The following is a 19,218-nucleotide window of genomic DNA, read 5'->3' as shown; positions in this document are numbered from 1 at the left end:
GGTGGTGGAGGTTGTGGGTTTTGGAGGTTCTGTCAAAGTTCTGGTCGAGTTGCAGATGTATAAAGTTCATCTCCTTCGCCCCCCTCCCATAGAGGCCAGAGTCGTGTAGGCCCAGACCGGGTGGTGGATTCCCTTCCCTGAGGGACATTAGTGAACCAGTTGGGTTTTGATGACAATCCGGCAGTTTTCATGGTCACTTTTTTCTAGTGCCGGCCCCACAAATGACCAGATTCATTGAGCTCAATTTCACAACCTGGCTTTGGTTTCTTGTGGGTTCTCTCTCACGCTCCCCGTTTTAAATTAATTTTACAGGATAGTAGAAGGGGAGGATTTGCAGATGGTAAGCTCAAACCAAACATCACGCCAAGATTTGACAGAGTCACTCGACTCATCGTATCTGAATATCACCGGCCTCTGAAAATGGAAGCAAAAAGCACCGTTCACAGCGGGGAGAAACCGTACACGTGTTCTGTGTGTGGACGAGGCTTCAGCCAATCCTTTGGCCTATCGACACACAAGTGCATTCACACTGGGGAGAGGCCGTTCACCTGCTCTGAGTGTGGGAAGGGATTCACTAATTCAACTCACCTACTGCGACACCAGTGAGTTCACACTGGGGAGAGGCCGTTCACCTGCTCTGAGTGTGGGGAGGGATTCACTAATTCATCCCACCTACTGAGACACCAGCATGTTCACACTGGGGAGAGGCCGTTCACCTGCTCGGTGTGTGGGAAGGGATTCACTCAGTCATCCAAACTGCTGAATCATCAGCGCGCTCACACTGATGAGAGACCTTTAAATGCCTGGACTGTGGGAAGTGCTATAAAAGTTCCTGGGAACTGACATACCATCAACGTGTTCACACTGACGAGAGACCGTTCAGATGCTCTCACTGCGGGACTGGGTTCAGGCAGTCATCTGAACTCACTGCACACCAGCGCATTCACACTGGAGAGAGACCGTTCACCTGCTCCGTGTGTGGGAAGGGATTCACTCAGTCATCCACCCTGCTGAGATACCAGCAAGTTCACAAGCGACTGCAGGGGTTGGATTCTGCTGTTATTGCTGCTCTTAATCACATCCAGGACTGAACCATGTTCATTCTGACAGTTGGGGTTTGTTTCTGCTGATGTTAATAACCCCTATAACTGGGCTGGAGTATAATATTCTGGATATATGTCAAATAAGTCAGCTTTGTTTTAAACACATTGTTGTAGATTTTTGTCTTTCCCACCTTAGTGTTTAGCATCACCTGGCTGGAGCTCAGAAAAGACAATCTGGGGGAGGATTGTACGGCAGGAACAGAACTTCAGCCTGGACACAGTCCTTCAGGGCCACACTGAGAGGGGCAAACAGCACTTTGGTCTTTCTCGTCTCTCTTCACTGACAGCAAAGTCGCCGTGTGGGTTAATCTCGAGGTGTGTGAGAAACGTGTCCCAGCCGCTCTCTGCCATGGTTCAGACTTCCTAGGCACGGAACAGAAGGCTCCTTTAGGAATGTAGCCCAGTGCTTTTTTTTTAATGGCCTTATTAACCTGTGTCGCTACTTTTAGTGATTTGTGCATCTGTATCACGGGGTCCCTCTGCTCCTCCAGCCCATTTAGACTCTTAGGAGGAAAAATTCTGTGGTGCCCCCTTTGGGTCGCTGGGCTAATTTTAGCCCCCCGAAAAAGTTAGCGCCCCTGTGAATTAATTTCAGTGGTAGCGCCCCAGGCAGGAGGCGGGGTGCTACTGGAAGCGCTCCCCTCCCTCTTGAGGCGCTACCAGTGACTTTCACGGCACTTTGTGCAACAGCGCCACGCCCGTCGGCACATAGCACCATGTCATAGCAGACCTCCCTCCTCGATTAAAGGGGAGGGGCCTAGCACTGCGCACACTGGGGCCCTGCTGGACCACCGGGGAGCGGGGTGTCGGATCAAGAGGAGCGCCGGGCTGAGTGATCGCGGCCGGCACCCCGAAGAAGGGGAAGGGGGCAGGTGCTGGCAGTCGGCCAAAATAAAAAGTTGCTGCCCGACAGCTGCCCTTTAAGTGGCGCCACCGCAGTTGCAGGAACAACCCTTGACCCTGTCAGACATATCGTCCGGCGATAGGTCAGGGGTCACAACCCAAGGTTGCAGCCGGGGTGCTGTGCATGGCGATGACGTCATTGCCGGCGGTGCAGTGCCGCGGGGCGCTACCGGCTACCGCCACCGCTAACCTCCCGCTGAATATCGCGGGAGGCGCAAAGCAACCCAATTTTTCCCCCTTGTTGTCCCAGTAGTGTGTGGCCTCCTTATTCTTCCCACCAAAACACACCACCTCACACTGATCTATAGTGAAATTAATTTGACAATTACACGCCCATTCTGAAATTTATTAATGTCTTCTTGCATTTTGTCTTCCTCAGTATTAACTCTACCTCCCAATTTGGTGTTATCGACAAACTTTGAAATTGTACTTCTGATTTCCGAGTCCAAATCATTTATGAACAACAGTGATCCCAGCACTGATCCCTGTGGAACACCACTTCCCACCTTTTGCCAGTCTGAGTAGCTACTTCCAACCCCTACTCTCTGTTTCCTGTTTTGTGACCAGCTTGCTATCCATAAACAGTTTGTAAGATCTACAAGATGACCAAGGTCAGGTCGTGTGGAGTGAAGGGCCAGGCAGCAGTATGGATGGAAAGATCGCTACAAAAAACAAATCAGAGGGTTGAGTTCAGGGAAGTGTGTAGCGACCTTGGGTTAAAGAGATGATAATCGATCCTCACAATCACATTGTGATTTAATTATTAATTGTGTGTGTGTCACAAAGACATTTTGTTCCATTTTGAATAGAAATACAAAAGCTCTACTAGACATGTTAATCTACTAGTTATTTAATCAGGGCTGCAGCTGCTGAAAGGTTGACTGTACTGAGGTTTGTGGCCAGAGCTGGCAGACGTGTTGTTCTGAAGTCTGATGTCTCACACCTGAAGAGTCTGTTTATGTCGTGTTGTAATGACCTTTTTCTGTTGCCTGGTGTCAGAAATAGAAATCAAAGGGAGATGATGCCCCACTCTGTTAATCAACTCTTTGACACATTTCCATGCATTTCCTTTCTTAATTTACAAAGATCACAACTCCATTAGTGAACAATGGATTGCCAGTCTGCCACTTTTTAGTGAGGCTTGAAAGGATTCGCTGTGAAGCTACACCTGCCCATCTGTCTGTGTGTCACTGTGTTTGGATTGTGTTAGACAACAGTCCTAATATCTCGCCTACATCCATTACAATTTTTGAAATGTTAGATTGTACTTGGAAGAAGTTGAGTTTCAATCTGACAATTCTAAAATTGGGAGCTGTTAATGATTTCTGTTTTTCACATAACTCTATAGTGATGTGATCAGTCAAAGCAAATTAAAAGATGCTGCTATTTACTGAACACAACTGAATAATTCTACAAGGATGTTATCGCAGTCTTCCTCAGTATTAACTACACCCCCCAATTTAGTGTCATCTGCAAATTTTGAAATTGTACTTCTGATTCCCAAGTCCAAATCATTCATGTAAATGATGAACAACAGTGGTCCCAGCACCGATCCCCGTGGAACACCACTTCCCACCTTCCGCCCGTCTGAGTAAATATCATTAACTCATCCCCTCACTATAACTGGACTTGTCTCCATTCCCATGCCGAGGGGATTGGGACCAGACGGGAGGGGCAACATTTGGGGACTCTCGATTCTCCACCAATTCCCATTCCCCTTCTTTCTGGTGGATAATGGAGGTGCCACTGTGTGTAATGTGCAAGTCAGTAAGAATTGTCAGTGAGGATTAATCAGCACTTTCTAATTGGAGATGTTAATCAGTGGAACCTTTCAGGCACTGAATTGTAGATTTTCTACTAAAGATTAATATACGATTGAAGTAAAAGTTCATAATTTTATTGTAAAATAATTCAGGGACTCTCATCAGAAATTAAGGGGAAAGATCAGACAGCGGTTCTTAAACGAACACTGCAGCCCCGACAAGTCAATCAGCTATATATCCAGAATATTAAACTCCAGCCAAGTTATAGGGGTTATGAACATCAGCAGAAACAAACACCGACTGTCAGAATGAACATGGTTCAGTCCTGGATGTGATTAACAGCAGCAATAACAGCAGAATCCAACCCCTGCACTCACTTGTGAACTCGCTGGTGTCTCAGCATGTGGGAGGACTGAGTGAATCCCTTCCCACACACGGAGCAGGTGAATGGCATCTCCCCAGTGTGAACTCGCCGGTGTGTCAGCAGGTGGGATGACCGAATGAATCCTTTCCCGCACACGGAGCAGGTGAACGGCCTCTCCCCAGTGTGAATGCGATGGTGTCTCAGAAGGTCGGAGGAATTAATGAATCCCGTCTCACACACGGAGCAGGTGAACGGCCTCTCCCCGGTGTGACTGCGTCGATGAATTTCCAGCCGGGATGGGGAGCTGAATCCCTTCCCACAGTCCCCACATTTCCACGGTTTCTCCGTGGTGCGGGTGTCCTTGTGTCTCTCCAGGTTGGACGATCAGTTGAAGCCTCGTCCACACACAGAACACGTGTACGGTTTCTCCCCGCTGTGAATGGTGCGATGTTTTTCAGACTGTGTAACTGGTTAAAGCTCTTTCCACAGTCAGTGCACTGGAACACTCTCACTCGGGTGTGGGTGTCTCGGTGCTTTTCCAGTCACACTGATGTTTGAAATCTTTTCCCACTGACAGAACAGGCTAACATTTCTCCTTCCACATTCAAAGGCCGATGATATTCCCTGTAAAAGCAGTTTACAAAAGTCATCACTGTAAGTTGAGGATTAAAATGCAGAACAGATAATTCCAGTTTCTATGGAACATTCTCTCCTCTCTTATTATATAGAATTACACAGATTGTACAGCACAGAAACAGGCCATTCGGCCCAACTGGTCCATGCGGTGTTTATGCTCCACACGAGCCTCCTCCCATCTCTCTTCATCTCACCATATCAGCATCTCCTTCTATTCCTTTCTCCCATGTGTTTATCCAGCTTCCCCTTAAATACATCCCTGCTCTTCGCCTCAACTACTCCCTGTGGCAGCAAGTTCCACATTCTCAGCACTCTCTGGGTGAAGGAGTTTAATCTAAATAGGACTTTCCTGGGCAGCCAATCAGCACTGCTGCCTCTTTTGTGCATTTCCTGATGAGGCGAAACAGTTGATATTTTCTGATCAAAAAGAGCTGAGCTCGGCAGCATTAGTCCTGTTTTGCCTCCTTTGGAGACCAGATGTACGAGCAGAGTGAGCGCAGCCTTCACAGCAACCGTAATAAAATTGTTACAGTTGTGAAGGAACTTTGTGTCAGTGCACTGGACCACAAACAAAGTATGTGTGTCGATTATTGTCTGACTGTGCTACGGTAAACTGCCTTGAGATGTTTTAAAGGCGCTATATAAATGTAAATTGTTGTTGGTGTATAGAGTTCTCTGTTGAAATTTAGTGAAATGATCAATAACCAAGGAAGATCATTTCTTTGTTTGGTTCTGTTAGTTTTCATAGAATCATGGAAACGTACATCACCAAGGAGGCCATTCGGCCCGTCGGGCCCGTGCTGGCTCTTAGAATGAGCAGTCGTGCTTAGTCCCACATCCCTGCTTGTTGTCCGTAACCCTGTAAGATCCTCATCCTCAAGTACCCGCCCAACTCCCTTTTAAAATCATTGATGGAATCAGCTCATGACCTTTTCAGGTAGAGCGTTCCAGATCCCCACAACTCTCTGAGTTTTATTCAATTGTTACCACAGTTGTCTTCTGTGAAGGTTTAATAATAAATGCATTTTGCTATGAAAGCAATTAAAACATTCCTAGTATATAAATAGACAGATGCATCAAAATATTAAAATTGTGGGAGGGAGGGCAGTGCTCGCCAGGGCCCCATAAACAATGGAATTCTGGTTTCCCAACCCAATGCTCAGAAGATGAAGTCCCAGAGCTGCCTCTGGCTCGGTTCCACCTGCCCTATTCTGACAAGCGAAGGTGTTGGTCAGTGCACTGTGATTGCCCAGTGGGCAGAAAATGGCAAATCTAGAAATATGACCAAAATAACACATTTTAACCCCAAAGCTGTAAATCCCCGTCCCACACACTCTTCCTCCTCCCTGTGCTGAAATCCAAACCCATCGCACCATCTCCAACATTTCTTTCCTCCACTCCCAGTTTTCCCCCTCCCTCTACTCTGGTTGGGTTCAGTTCTCCACCCTCTGTGTGCAGAGTGAGAATAAAATCAATGAGTCAATGATTGTCTCTCCGGGTCACTGGGACCCTGGAGCCCCGCCCACTCTCTGTTCCTGGCCAAGATGGCCGCGCATGCGCCGTGATCCCGCTCTGTCCAAGATGGCGGCCATTGACCCCGCTGACCCGGGCGGCCGGGCCTGTCACCACGGGGCCTACACGGGACCTGTGGGCTCTAATTCGGGGCCTGAGGTCTACACCGAGTGTTTATGCAGCTGTCCAGCCTAGCCGCGGGTCCAATTCTACCCCGAGCCCACAATCTCCTACCGCCTCCTGGAACCGTGTCTTCCTCATCAGCCCAAAGCCTCCACTGGCACTGCGCATGCTCAGAGCACCGCCCAGTCTTGCGCCTGCGCACTGAGCTCCCCTGGTCATTGATGGGGCACAGTCTGCCGCGCGGGGGATTCTGGGTAAACGCCCCACTATGGAAAGCCCCAATTGTAAATATTTGTTTACCATAAACTGCACGCAGAAATTGGAGGCATATTGTCGCAATTTGAAGATGACGCCAAATTGGGTGATATATAGCTAATAATTTTGACTGCACAGAAATACAGGAATACATAAACAGGCTTGCAGACTGTGCAGATAAATGGGAAATGAAATTCAATATAGTGAAATGTGAGGTCGTTCATTTTGGTGGGAGGAATAAGGAGGCCACCTATTCCTAAGAAGGTAAGAAACTAAATGGAGTAAAGTAGCAAAGAAATCTGGAAATACACACACATAAATTGCTAAAAGTAGTAACGCAAATTGATAAGGCCATAAAGCGTGGAAAGAAAATACTGGGGTTCATTTCTAGAGGAATATAATAACAATGCAGGGAGATAATGTTACATTTATATAGAACCTTGGTTAGACCACACTTGAAGTACTGTGGGCAGTTCTGGTCTCCATATAACAGGATATTGAAGCACTGAAGAAAGTGCAGAATAGATTTACAAAGGTGTCACCAGAGAGGATGCAACTAGCAAGCAAGATTGAGCAAGCTGGGGCTCTTTACTCTGGTAAAGAGAAGACTAAGAGGAGACCTGTTAGAGGCCTTTAACATTATGTCAGGGTTAACGAGTGGAGAAGGAGAAACTTTCCATTTATCGGTGAGTCTGATAGTAGCTGCACTGTGGTAGTTTTCAGTATTTGAAGGAAACCCTTTAAAACGTGAAGTGTTTGGAAAAAGTAAAAATAAACTCCATTGAAGGCAAACACAATCAGCAGAATTTTTACCTGCATCTTCACCCTTTGATTAATTTGATATATACCCAGAATATTAAACTCCAGCCCAGTTATAGGGGTTATTATCAGCAGAAACATACTTCAACTGCCAGAATGAACACGGTTCAGTCCGAGATTTGATTAAGAGCAGCAATAACAGCAGCTTCCAACCCCTGCCATCACATGTGAACTCGCGGGTGTGTCAGCAGGTTGGATGAACGAGTAATTTATTTCCCACACATGGAGCAGGTGAACGGCTTCTCCCCTGTCTGAGTGCTTTGGTGTATCTGCAGATTGTTTATGCTTTTGAAGCTCTTCTCACAGTCCAAACATTTAAAAGGTCCATCACCAGTGTGAACCAGCTGGTCTATCAATGTGCAAACACTGGTGCATGACTGAGTGAATCGCTTCTGTAAGGGGGGCATCTTTTAACTGGTTTATGGTAATTTACCTGGCTAGCAGCCTTTGCCTCTGAGCTCTGACCAATTCCAACCTTTTACCTGGTTTACGGTAATACATCTGGTCAGCAACCTTTTGCTGCTTCACTCTAAACCAATTTACAAACAGCGGTTTTGAATTGCTACCCCTCCTTCAGTTCTGAGTGGAGGAACTTATAATTAATGATATTAAAACGGACAAGTGGTTTGGATGAGAGAAAAATCAAGTTTTATTACCTAAATAAACTACAATCAAAAGAATAAACTATACCACACGAACACAGTAATTACAGTAAAACTATATAACAGGGAGTTGCAGACGGTGAAAATGAGGGATAAAATGGCTCCAATGTTATTTAAACAATCTTAGCAATTCCCCTCAAATCACCACCCCAAACTCCTGCTAGGTTGCCTTGCCGAGGAGTCAGAACACCCTGCTCACCTCTGGTCCCAGGAAGTAAAGAGAGAGATAGCTTCTCAGCAGCTATCTTATATACCTGGTGAGCCCCCTGCCATTCTGCCTTGCAAGGGCTGTGTGCAAAATTCCCACCCAAAGGGTCCAATACACAAGAGAAAGCTGTGATTGGCTAACTCAGAGTGGTTGGACTGGGTTAATGTGTCTTCCGGAGCTCCCTGGGCTGAAACAAAAGGGAAATACAACTGCTCTATTGTCCAGAATGCTAGGTGATTTAAACCCATTCTGTTCTTAAACGGTTCCCATTCAAGATCCAAAAGTCTCTTCTGCAGTTTAGATGTATCCACTCGATATACAAACAAATGCTAATAGCATTCAATTGCTTTGTAAACAAAGCATTGTCCTGTGGTCATCTGGAGCCACAATTGATTGACAGTCTTGAGTGCTTAGCAAACAAAGTTCCTTTGTTCATGCTGGCAGTTTCAAGCACTTGATCTTAGAGTCAACATTGTAGAACGTTTTGTAAACAGGCATCGATTGTCCTGCTGCAGGGGGGGTGGGGACACCCCTTTGATTGGCAGCTCCATTGAACCTTACTTCCAGACACAGAAAGCTGCTTTCCAAGTCCTTTGTCTTCGGCCATGTGGTGTGACAGCCATTTTTATCCCTGGAAATTTAAAAGCACAACGCCCAGGGATTCTTTAATCAAAAAAAATAATCTTCAGAACTGTAAATTATTACGAATTCTTGCACTTCCCACACACTGTCTCTTTAAAAAACGACCTCAACCCCACAGGCAAGCAGAGGCACTCTACCTTTACCCAAAAAACACACAACATAGAGAAGGGTTAATTCTCCGCCCCACTATAACAGTGAACTCTCCGTCCTCTGCCTCCTACACTGTTCCAATGAAGCCCAACATAAGCTCGAACAACAACACCTCATCTTTCCATCAGGAACTCTACAGCCTTCCAGACTCAACATTGAGTTCAACAGTTTCAGATCATAACCTCTGCCCCAATTTTTTCTGATGGCAGTTGTTGCTGATGATTCTGATATTCCCATTTACACAACCTCTAGACCCATCTTTTGTTTCTTTACTTGTCCCTTTACCATCTCCTTTTGGTGTCCACCAACACCCCTTTTGTCATTTAATCTCTCCTGTCTTCCATCCTATCACAGGCCTTCCGCTTTGTTCTTTCCTCCCCCCCCCCCACTTTCCCTGCATAAAACCTGTTACATCTCTGACTTTTTCCAGTTCTGACGAAATTTCATCGACCTGAAACGTTATTAAAATCATAGAAATCACAGAAATTTACGGCACAGAAGGAGGCCATTCGGCCCATCTTGTCTGTGTCGGCCGAAAAAGAGCTACCCAGCCTAATCCCACTGTCCAGCTCTTGGTCCGTAGCCTTGTAGGTTACAGCACCTCAAAGTGCATATCGAAATACTTTTTAAATGTGATGAGGGTCTCTGCCTCGACCACCCTTTCAGGCAGTGAGTTCCAGACCCCCACCACCCTCTGAGTGAAAAAAAGTTCTCCTCAATTCCCCTATAATCCTTCTACCAATTACATTAAATCTATGCTTCCTGTTTATTGACCTCTCTGCTACGGGTAATAGGTCCTTCCTAGCCATTCTATCTCGGCCACTCATACATCACAATTAGGTCTCCCTTCAGCCTCCTCTGTTCCAAAGAAAACAACCGCAGCCTATCCAATCTTTCCTCATAGCTAAAATTCTCCAGTCCTGGCAACATCCTCGTGAATCTCCTCTGTACTCTCTCTCGTGCAATCACATCTTCATGTAATGTGGTGACCAGAACTGTACTCAGTACTCTAGCTGTGTCCTAACTAGTGTTTTATACAGTTTTAGCATAACCTTGCTGCTCTTTTGGGACATAAAATGACAGGAAGGAAACCTTCCTCCACAAAGCAATGCAGATAATTTAATCAGCGATGCTGCACCATATTTTGTGGATAAAGTCACACTTGCTTTTTTTTTAATGGGAACAGGTGCATAAAAGAGTTCAATGATCATGTTAACACCAAAAATTAAAAACACTAAATGCAGCCCTTCATGTTCGCTGACACAACATAAGCAGCCTTGTAAAGTGGCTGAAAACTAAACCCGAGGTTATGAGGATTTCAAACAGCAAGCTGTGAGAGTGACTGGCAATGATGTGACGACATGGGAATTTTGGCTACAGATATAGTGGCCCTGTGGGAGACTAATAACCAAATGTAATGTTGCTCGGTGGAGGGAACACCCACAGGGCCACTGACTACTGGCGACCGAACAAGGCAAATTCTATTTTACTACATGGGATTCTGGGAATGTTACCAGAGTTTTGGAGGCTGAATTCAGCAATTCATCCATTTCTTTCTGTGAAAACCATAAATCGTTTGCTATAATGTTCTTATATTTAGACAGATGGTACACATTGGCTATTAGCAGCTTTAAGAAGATGCCTGACTTATTGGCATCTAAAGCAAACAGTAGTTTATCTTTTACAATTCATGGTGGAATATTCTAAAATTTGTTTGTACAAGATCACAGGATAGGTTTGGATGAAGATGGCCCTTCAGCCCATTTAATCTCCTTCTAGAATACCAACCTTACCATCTTTCCATTACAGCATCTGTTTCTTAATTACTCCAGTGTCCTGGCATAAACCACCCTGCTGGCAACCCATTTCAGCTGTTGATCACCCTCTGAGTAAAGAAAGATTTCCTGACATCTGTCCTAAATTTGCTCTTCACACCCATGAACCCTGTGCCCTCACGTCCTGCTGCCCAGATGTATCTGAAAGTATTGTTCCAGATTTACTTTCTCTATCCAGGTAAGTATTTATATACCTCTATTAATGTTGCTTCTAAGACCTGTCTTCTTGAGGTTGAAGAAGAGGACTTGCTTATCAAGTTGTACATCATAACTCTTCCCTCTAACACCATGGATCAGGGTTTGTTGCTTTCTTCTGGAATGCCAGTAAGACCTGGATGGCTGACCAGGACTATATGCAGCATACCAAGTGCAATGTGACCAGGGCAGCTTCGACATTAGCTCTAGGTATTTGAACTGAGCTGATTGGACAATATGATCTAGCATGCTATTTCCTTTGTTTATTGATGAGCCACACCTTTTAGGAATGATGAGTGATGACTCAACTAACACCCTAAGGTTTGTCTCAACTTCCCACTTGACAAGGTCTATCCCACCTCTAGTGTATGTAACCTGTACCACCTTAAGAGACTACCTTAAGGTGATGAACTACTTCCTGATGGCTCCTGTATATTGTAGTACCAGTGGTGACCACACCGGTATATAAACCCTGTGGAGCAGTTTGTATTTCAGTTCAGCCCTGACCCTCAATTACTAAAGACCTGTTTAAGTATTCTGTTGTCTGTGTCCAGTTATTCAGCATAACTACATTTGGAAAACACAGACTCAACAGTGGCGACGAGTCTGATCGTACCTAGCGGCAGTTTTGCATCCAAGGAAGCTTCGTCCTCAGAACGGGCGTCGAAAAGGGGCATCCGCCCTCATCATCCTGCTGAGCACCGCATCGCACGGGAGGCATCGAGAACCCGGTTTGGATTTGCTGGCCATGAAGTCCACCATCAGCAACAGGCAGTGATCATCCCTTCTACGACAGCGGCGGGTAAGCCCGATCTAGCGACATGGAGAGAAAGTCGGCCGAGTTGTCAGTGGGAGAAGGGGAGGGAAACCGAAGAAAAGGGCGGAGAACATGACCGCAGCCGGTGAAAAGGGCCGGACTGCAATCGGGCAGAGACGCGCAGCAGCCAGAAAAGCGTTAATGTCCACGAGGACCGCGGGAGCGGCGGGGAACAAGAGCAGCAGCGTCAGGGGAAATAAGGACCGCTGGGAGGCGAGAACGGCAACAGCGGGGGAAGATGATAAGCGTGGGAAAAGCCACCAAGCGCGGGAAGCCGCCATTTTGGAAAAATAAATAAAATAAAGGAAACTCAACAAGATGCCAAAAACGGGTAACATCACTGCTTTTGATAGCGATGTAGAAGATTGGGCCACTTATGTGGAACGTGTTGAAGTTTACTGTACAGCGAATGAGATACCGGCAGATAAGAAAGCACTAACCATATTAAACTCGATGGGTGCGAAGACGTACGGGTTATTAAGGCACCTTGTAACACCAGATAAACCGGTAGGAAAGAGTTTCGCTGAGATTGTTACTATCCTGCAAGAGCATTTAAACCCCACGCCGCTGCTGATAGTGGAACGATTTAAACTTTACAAAACAATTCAGCTTAAAGAGGAAAGCAACGCTGAATTCTTAATCGAACTGCGCAAGTTATCAAAGTACTGTCAGTTCGGTACAGGACTAGCAGACACTCTGAGAGATAAGTTCATGTGTGGGCTACTAAAGGAAGGAACCCAGAAGCGACTGCTAGAGGAAAAGGATCTTACATTGGACAAAGCTTTCAGCATTGCAGCATCGCACGAGGCAGCAGCACGAGGCACTGCGGAAATGCAGCAAAGGCCATCGGAATTCAGCACCAATGAAATGGCATTGGGTGCAGTAAAGTGTTATCGTTGCGGAAGGACAACGCATGATCAGAACCAGTGCTGGTTCAAAGATAAAGAATGCAGGAAATGTGGCAGACTTGGTCACATAGCGAAAGTATGCCGGTCAGGAAAGAAGACCAGCAACAAAAAGTCGCCGCAGGAGAAGTACAATAAAGTACACAAGGTGACAGAGAACAGTTCGGATGAACAAAAGACGGATTCAGACTCCAGCAGTAAGGAACTGGGTTGTCTAAAAATACATAATGTGGATAACACAGCAGACCACCAAACTATCTGGGTCATGCTTCGGATAGCAGGAGTCCAAGTGAAGATGGAATTGGACACTAGATCGGCATTGACGGTCATGAATAAGCAAGAGTACAAAAGGTTATTCTCACACATTCCCCTGAGGGATACGGAGATTGTATTGAAAACATACACGGGGCAAAGAGTATACCCCATCGGAAAGATAAAGGTAAAGGTGGTCTACAATGGTAAAGAAAGTCAAGGAATGGACTTGTATGTGTTACCTGAGGGAGGTCCACCACTACTGGGATGGGAATGGATCCGGAGAATAAATATGGACTGGCATTCCTTACAAGCACTAACTGTAGATTCCTGTAAAGAGGACGATGTCAAACCTAAACAACTGTCCAAAATATTGGACGATGCTAAGGAGGTGTTTCAACAGGGACTGGGAACACTGAAAGGAATTACGGCAAACATCAAGGTTGAAGAGCATGCAAACCCAAAATTTTTCAAAGCCAGATCGGTGCCTTATGCAATACGACCTGCTGTGGAAGCAGAACTGGAAGGGCTAGAACGTTCAGGAGTACTGTCAAAGGTGGACTGGAGCGAATGGGCCACGCCCATTGTTCCCGTCATGAAGCGTTCGTTGAGCAACAAGCCGGGGGAACCGGGGAAGGTTCGCATCTGTGGCGATTTCAAGATCACTGTTAATCCGGTTCTTCACACGGTGCAATATCCACTTCCGCGGATTGAGGATATCTTCGCTTCGCTGTCTGGTGGGAAACACTTCACCAAGATAGACCTGGCGCAGGCGTACTTACAGATGGAAGTTCATGAAGCGTCACACCAGTATCTCACGATCAACACACATAAGGGCTTATATCGGTATAATAGACTGGTTTTTGGAGTGGCATCGGCTCCAGCGATTTGGCAAAGGGCCATGGAGCAGGTATTACAGGGAATTCCAGGCACACAATGCTACCTGGACGACATTCTGATTACAGGAGATGATGATAAGGAACACCTCGCGAATTTGGAGCAGGTGCTCACCAGATTGAAAGAATATGGACTCAGAGTTAATCGCCAGAAATGTGAGTTCTTTCAGAAGCGAATCTCGTACTGCGGTCACGTCATTGACCAGGAGGGGCTTCATAAGTCACCTGACAAGATCGAAGCTGTTGTGAAAGCTCCCGCTCCGGAAAATGTATCCCAGTTGAGGTCGTTCCTTGGGTTGATTAACTATTACCACAAGCTTCTTCCAAATTTATCCACGGTGTTACACCCGCTGAACACTCTTTTGCAAATGGGAGTACCATGGAAGTGGAGCGAGGACTGTAAGCGGGCTTTTCAAAAAAGCAAGGCACTGATCACCTCTAAGGAAGTGTTGGCTCACTTTAACCCAACGCTGCCTATTCGTTTAGCTTGTGATGCTTCTCCATATGGTATTGGGGCAGTGCTCTCACATAAGTTGCCAAATGGCTTGGAAAGGCCAGTCGCGTTCGCATCCAGATCATTGACCTCCGCTGAGCGCAACTATGCTCAGATAGATAGGGAGGCTCTCAGCCTCGTGTGGGGAGTTAAGAAATTTAACCATTACCTGCAAGGCCAAAGGTTTACGCTGCTGACAGATCACCAGCCGTTGGTTTCCATCTTTAACCCTAAGAAGGGTGTTCCGGTTATGACGGCGCAGAGGCTTCAGAGATGGTCCCTTTTCCTAGGGGCACATCAATATGATATCAAATTCAAAGCTACAAAGCAACATGGTAATGCTGATGGGCTGTTGCGCCTGCCACTACCTACAGCGGAAGAGGCACCGGCAGTTGACCCTGTCGAGATATTTCACTCGACCATCATCGAATGCTTACCAGTCACCAATGCGAGTATTGAGAGAGAGACCAGAAACGACCCGACACTGTCTCGGGTCTACGATTTGACAGTGAAGGGATGGCCAACACATGGCGAACCACTGTTACCGGCATTCTCAGCCAGATGAGAGCAGCTGTCCATCTGTCAAGGAACATTGATGTATGGAACAAGGGTGATTATTCCTCCTAAATTAAGGGAGCGAGTTCTGAAGGAACTGCATGAAGGTCATCTGGGGGGAGTCAAGATGAAAGGCCTTGCTAGGGCTTATGTGTGGTGGCCAGGTATCGACAAACAAATAGAGGATCTGACTAAAAGCTGCTCAGGGTGCCAAAAAGTTCAAAATGCACCTCCAATTGCACCGCTGCATCCGTGGGAATGGCCTTCAACCCCATGGCAACGTGTGCATATCGACTTTGCAGGTCCATTCATGGATTCCATGCTTTTGATAGTGGTAGATGCACATTCTAAATGGCCAGAAGTGATTAAGATGTCGACCACTACCTCTGAAAAGACGATCGCAGTTCTAAGAACCATATTTGCAAGGAATGGGCTGCTGGAACAAATATGTTCAGACAACGGACCACAGTTCGTGTCAGAAGAATTCCAGAAATTCATGAAGAAGAATGGGGTGAAACACTATACATCTGCCCCATATCATCCGGCTACAAATTGGTTGGCCGAGAGATTTGTACAAACGTTCAAAAAGGCGATAAAGGCCATGAGCGAAGACCATATTCCACTACAACACAAGGTGGACAATTTCCTGATGGCATATCGAAACGCCACGCATGCAGTGACAAATCAAAGCCCTGCCATAATGTTCTATAACAGGAGGTTGCGGTCCCGATTGGATTTGTTAAAACCCAATGTGCATAGGGAAGTCGAAAACAAACAATTCCAGCACGTAAATAACAAGGGCACTCGGAGTTTCGAAATAGGACAACCAGTGTTGGCCAGGGACTATAGGAATGATAAATGGCAATCCGGAACAATTCGTGCCCGACAAGGACCCTTGATGTACACGGTAGACGTTGGAGAGAACGTAATACGATGTCATGCTGACCAACTTGTGGAATCGAGAACAAGGGTCGACCCCATGTCTATGGCAGAGACACCAGTTGAAGAAGTTATTGAGCCTGTAGCATCTACCTCAGACTCAAACGTACATGATGATGTTCAATCCATAAGAGATCAAATGGATGAGTCACCCCAGCAACGAGAACCAGAGACCCCTGAAAGGCGTTATCCGGCCCGGATCAGGAGGCCTCCTCAGAGACTGAATCTTTGAACAGTTTTGTATGAAAGTTGTATATATGTTATCCATGTTATGTTTAAATTGGGGTGTACACTGTTAAGCTAAAAGGGGAGGAATTGTAGTGTATGTAACCTGTACCACCTTAAGAGACTACCTTAAGGTGATGAACTACTTTCTGATGGCTCCTGTATATTGTAGTACCGGTGGTGACCACACCAGTATATAAACCCTGTGGAGCAGTTTGTATTTCAGTTCAGCCCTGACCCTCAATTACTAAAGACCTGTTTAAGTATTCTGTTGTCTGTGTCCAGTTATTCAGCATAACTACATTTGGAAAACACAGACTCAACACCACCCATTTCTATTTTTCCCATATAAACAGTATCTTGCCTTTTTCTATCTTGAGTTTCATCTGCCAATCGTCATTCTTTGAAAGCTCGCTTTGTAAGATCCTAGTTGCCTCCTCTGAATTCATATTCTTTCCTAGCTTGGTGCCATCTCCAAATTTAACTGTTTTATATTATGATTATGATACCAGGTCACCTTTGTAGACCAAGACGAGGAGGGTTCCCAGCACGGACCCCTGGGGTAACCCACTCAGTATCCTCCCTTTGCAACCTAGCTTCACCTCGACAGTAATTAATCAATATGCATGTTTCACCTTGAAACCTACTGACCTTAGTTTGTAAAGAAGTCTCTCATGCAATACTTTGTCAAAGGCCTTTTTGATGTCCAGGTACACTACACCATTTAATTTGGGATACGCCCCATTTAATTCGGGACGTCACCTCTTTCAAAAGAAGTTGGTTAGGCAAGATCTATCTATTAACGCTGATTCTCGCTCCACAGATGCTGCCTGATCTGCTGAGTATTTTCTGTTTATATTTATAATAGAGAAGGGTGAAGCTGTGTCTGTGCCTTTAACGGCAGCTGCCCAGACACAGGGTGCTGTCCCTTTAAGAATGAGTGACGGGGACAATCCAGATTCCTCTGTCAGGTTTTCTGGGGATGTCAGGAGCCCAGCGCGCAGGTGCGGGACAGGTTCTGCGCGGTTGCTGGGCGGAGCTGCAGGTCGGTGGGAACGGGGGTCGGGAGATTAATAAACTGCAGGTAGGCCGCGCCGCAGGGTTTATAAAGTTGGAGAACGGCCTCAGGCCCAAATGAGATCCAGTGGCCCGGTCTGTGTTCCACCGGACGGCAGCCGTGAGGCTTTTTCTCGGTGACAGGCCCGGGTTACGCGCCGCCATCTTGGTGGAGGAAAGACAGGCCGGTTCCACCTGCAGCACGGCGCATGCGTGGCCATCTTTGTACAGGAACAGACAGTGGGCGGGGCTTTCGGGTCCCAGTGACCAGTAGAGACAATCATTGACTCATTGGTTTTATTCTCACTCTGCACACAGCGGGTGTAGAGCTGAACCCAACCAAAGTAGAGAGAGGGGGAAAACTGGGAGTGGGGGACAGAAATGTTGGAGATGGTGCGATGGGTTTGGATTTCAGCACAGGGAGGAGGGAGAGTGTGTGGGATGGGGATTTGCAGCTCTGGGGGAACAAGAGAGGAAAAAATGTTCCATAGAAACTAGAATTGTCTGTTCTGAATTTTAATCCTATACTTACAATGATGTATTTTGTAAACTCCTTTTACAGGGTATTAGAAGGTGAGGATTTGCAGACGGGAAACTCAAACCAAACATCACATCAAGATCTGACAGTCACTCCATTCATCAGGACCCGAATATCATCGGCCTTTGAATGTGGAAGGAGAAATATTTGTCTGTTCTGTCTGTGGGAAAAGATTTCAAACATCAGTGTGACTGGAAAAGCACCGAGACACACACACCCGAGTGAGAGTGTTCCAGTGCACTGACTGTGGAAAGAGCTTTAACCAGTTACACAGCCTGAAAAAACATTGCACTGTTCACAGTGGGGAGAAACCGTACACATGTTCTGTGTGTGGATGAGGCTTCAACTGATTGTCCAACCTGGAGAGACACAAGGACACCTGCACCATGGAGAAACCGTGGAAATGTAAGGATTGTGGGAAGAGATTTAATTACCCATCCCAGCTAGAAACTCATCAATGCTGTCACACCGCGGAGAGACTGCTCACCTGCTCCGTGTGTGGGAAGGGTTTCACTCACTCATCTGCCCTTCGATCACACCAGCGAGTTCACAGTGATGAGAGACCTTTTAAAAGCGCTGATTGTGGGAACTGCTTTAAAAGTTCTGAGGGACTAATTCAACATCAGCGAGTTCACACTGATGAGAGACCGTTCAGTTGCTCTCACTGTGGGAAGAGGTTCAGGCATTCATGCAACCTCTTTGTACACCAGTGAGTTCACACTGGGGAGAGATCGTTCACCTACTCCGTGTGTGGGAAGGGATTCATTTGTTCTTCCCAACATCTGAGACACCAGCGAGTTCACACTGGGGCAAGGCCATTCACCTGCTCCGTGTGTGGGAAGGGATACACTCAGTCATTCCACCTCACTGTACACCAGCGAGTTCACACTGGGGAGAGGCCATTCACCTGCTCTGTGTGTGGGAAGGGATTCATTAAATCATTTCACCAGCTGAGACACCAGCGAGTTCACACTGGGGAGAGGCCATCCACCTGCTCCGTGTGTGGGAAGGGATTCACTCAGTCATCCAACCTGCAGACACCCCAGCGAGTTCACGACCGACTGCAAGGGTTGGATTCTGCTGTTATTGCTGCTGTTAATCACATCCAGGACTGAACCATGTTCATTCTGGCAGTCCGGGTTTGTTTCTGCTGATGGTAATAACCCTATAACTGGGCTGGAGTTTAATATTTTGATATGTCAAATAAATCAGCTTTGTTTCAAACACACAGTGTGTCGAGTCCTTCATTTCTCCAAGATAAGAGGAGACTAATTGATGTCCTGTTACCGACTGCTCCATTTTTGGGCCTTTTCTCCTTTCTAACTCTAGATTATTTCAGTTCTCATACCTTCAGTTACTCTCATGGACAAGT

General features: G+C 46.4%; 2 pseudogenes; both read left to right on the top strand.

Annotated features, from left to right (window-relative positions):
* The window catches only part of LOC147118742 (uncharacterized), an 88,309-nt pseudogene extending 71,491 nt beyond the window's left edge, over positions 1 to 16,818 (top strand).
* A 1,348-nt stretch (positions 16,819 to 18,166) lies between these two features.
* LOC147118741 (uncharacterized) lies at positions 18,167 to 18,945 on the top strand (annotated as a pseudogene).
* Positions 18,946 to 19,218: the final 273 nt, after the last annotated feature.

This window comes from Somniosus microcephalus, chromosome 4 (assembly GCF_052327205.1).
Source record: "Somniosus microcephalus isolate GS21.2 chromosome 4, FLI_Smic_1.0, whole genome shotgun sequence".
Lineage (NCBI taxonomy): Eukaryota > Metazoa > Chordata > Chondrichthyes > Squaliformes > Somniosidae > Somniosus > Somniosus microcephalus.
Note: the sequence above shows the minus strand (reverse complement) of the source record. Positions and strands in the feature narration are given on the sequence as shown.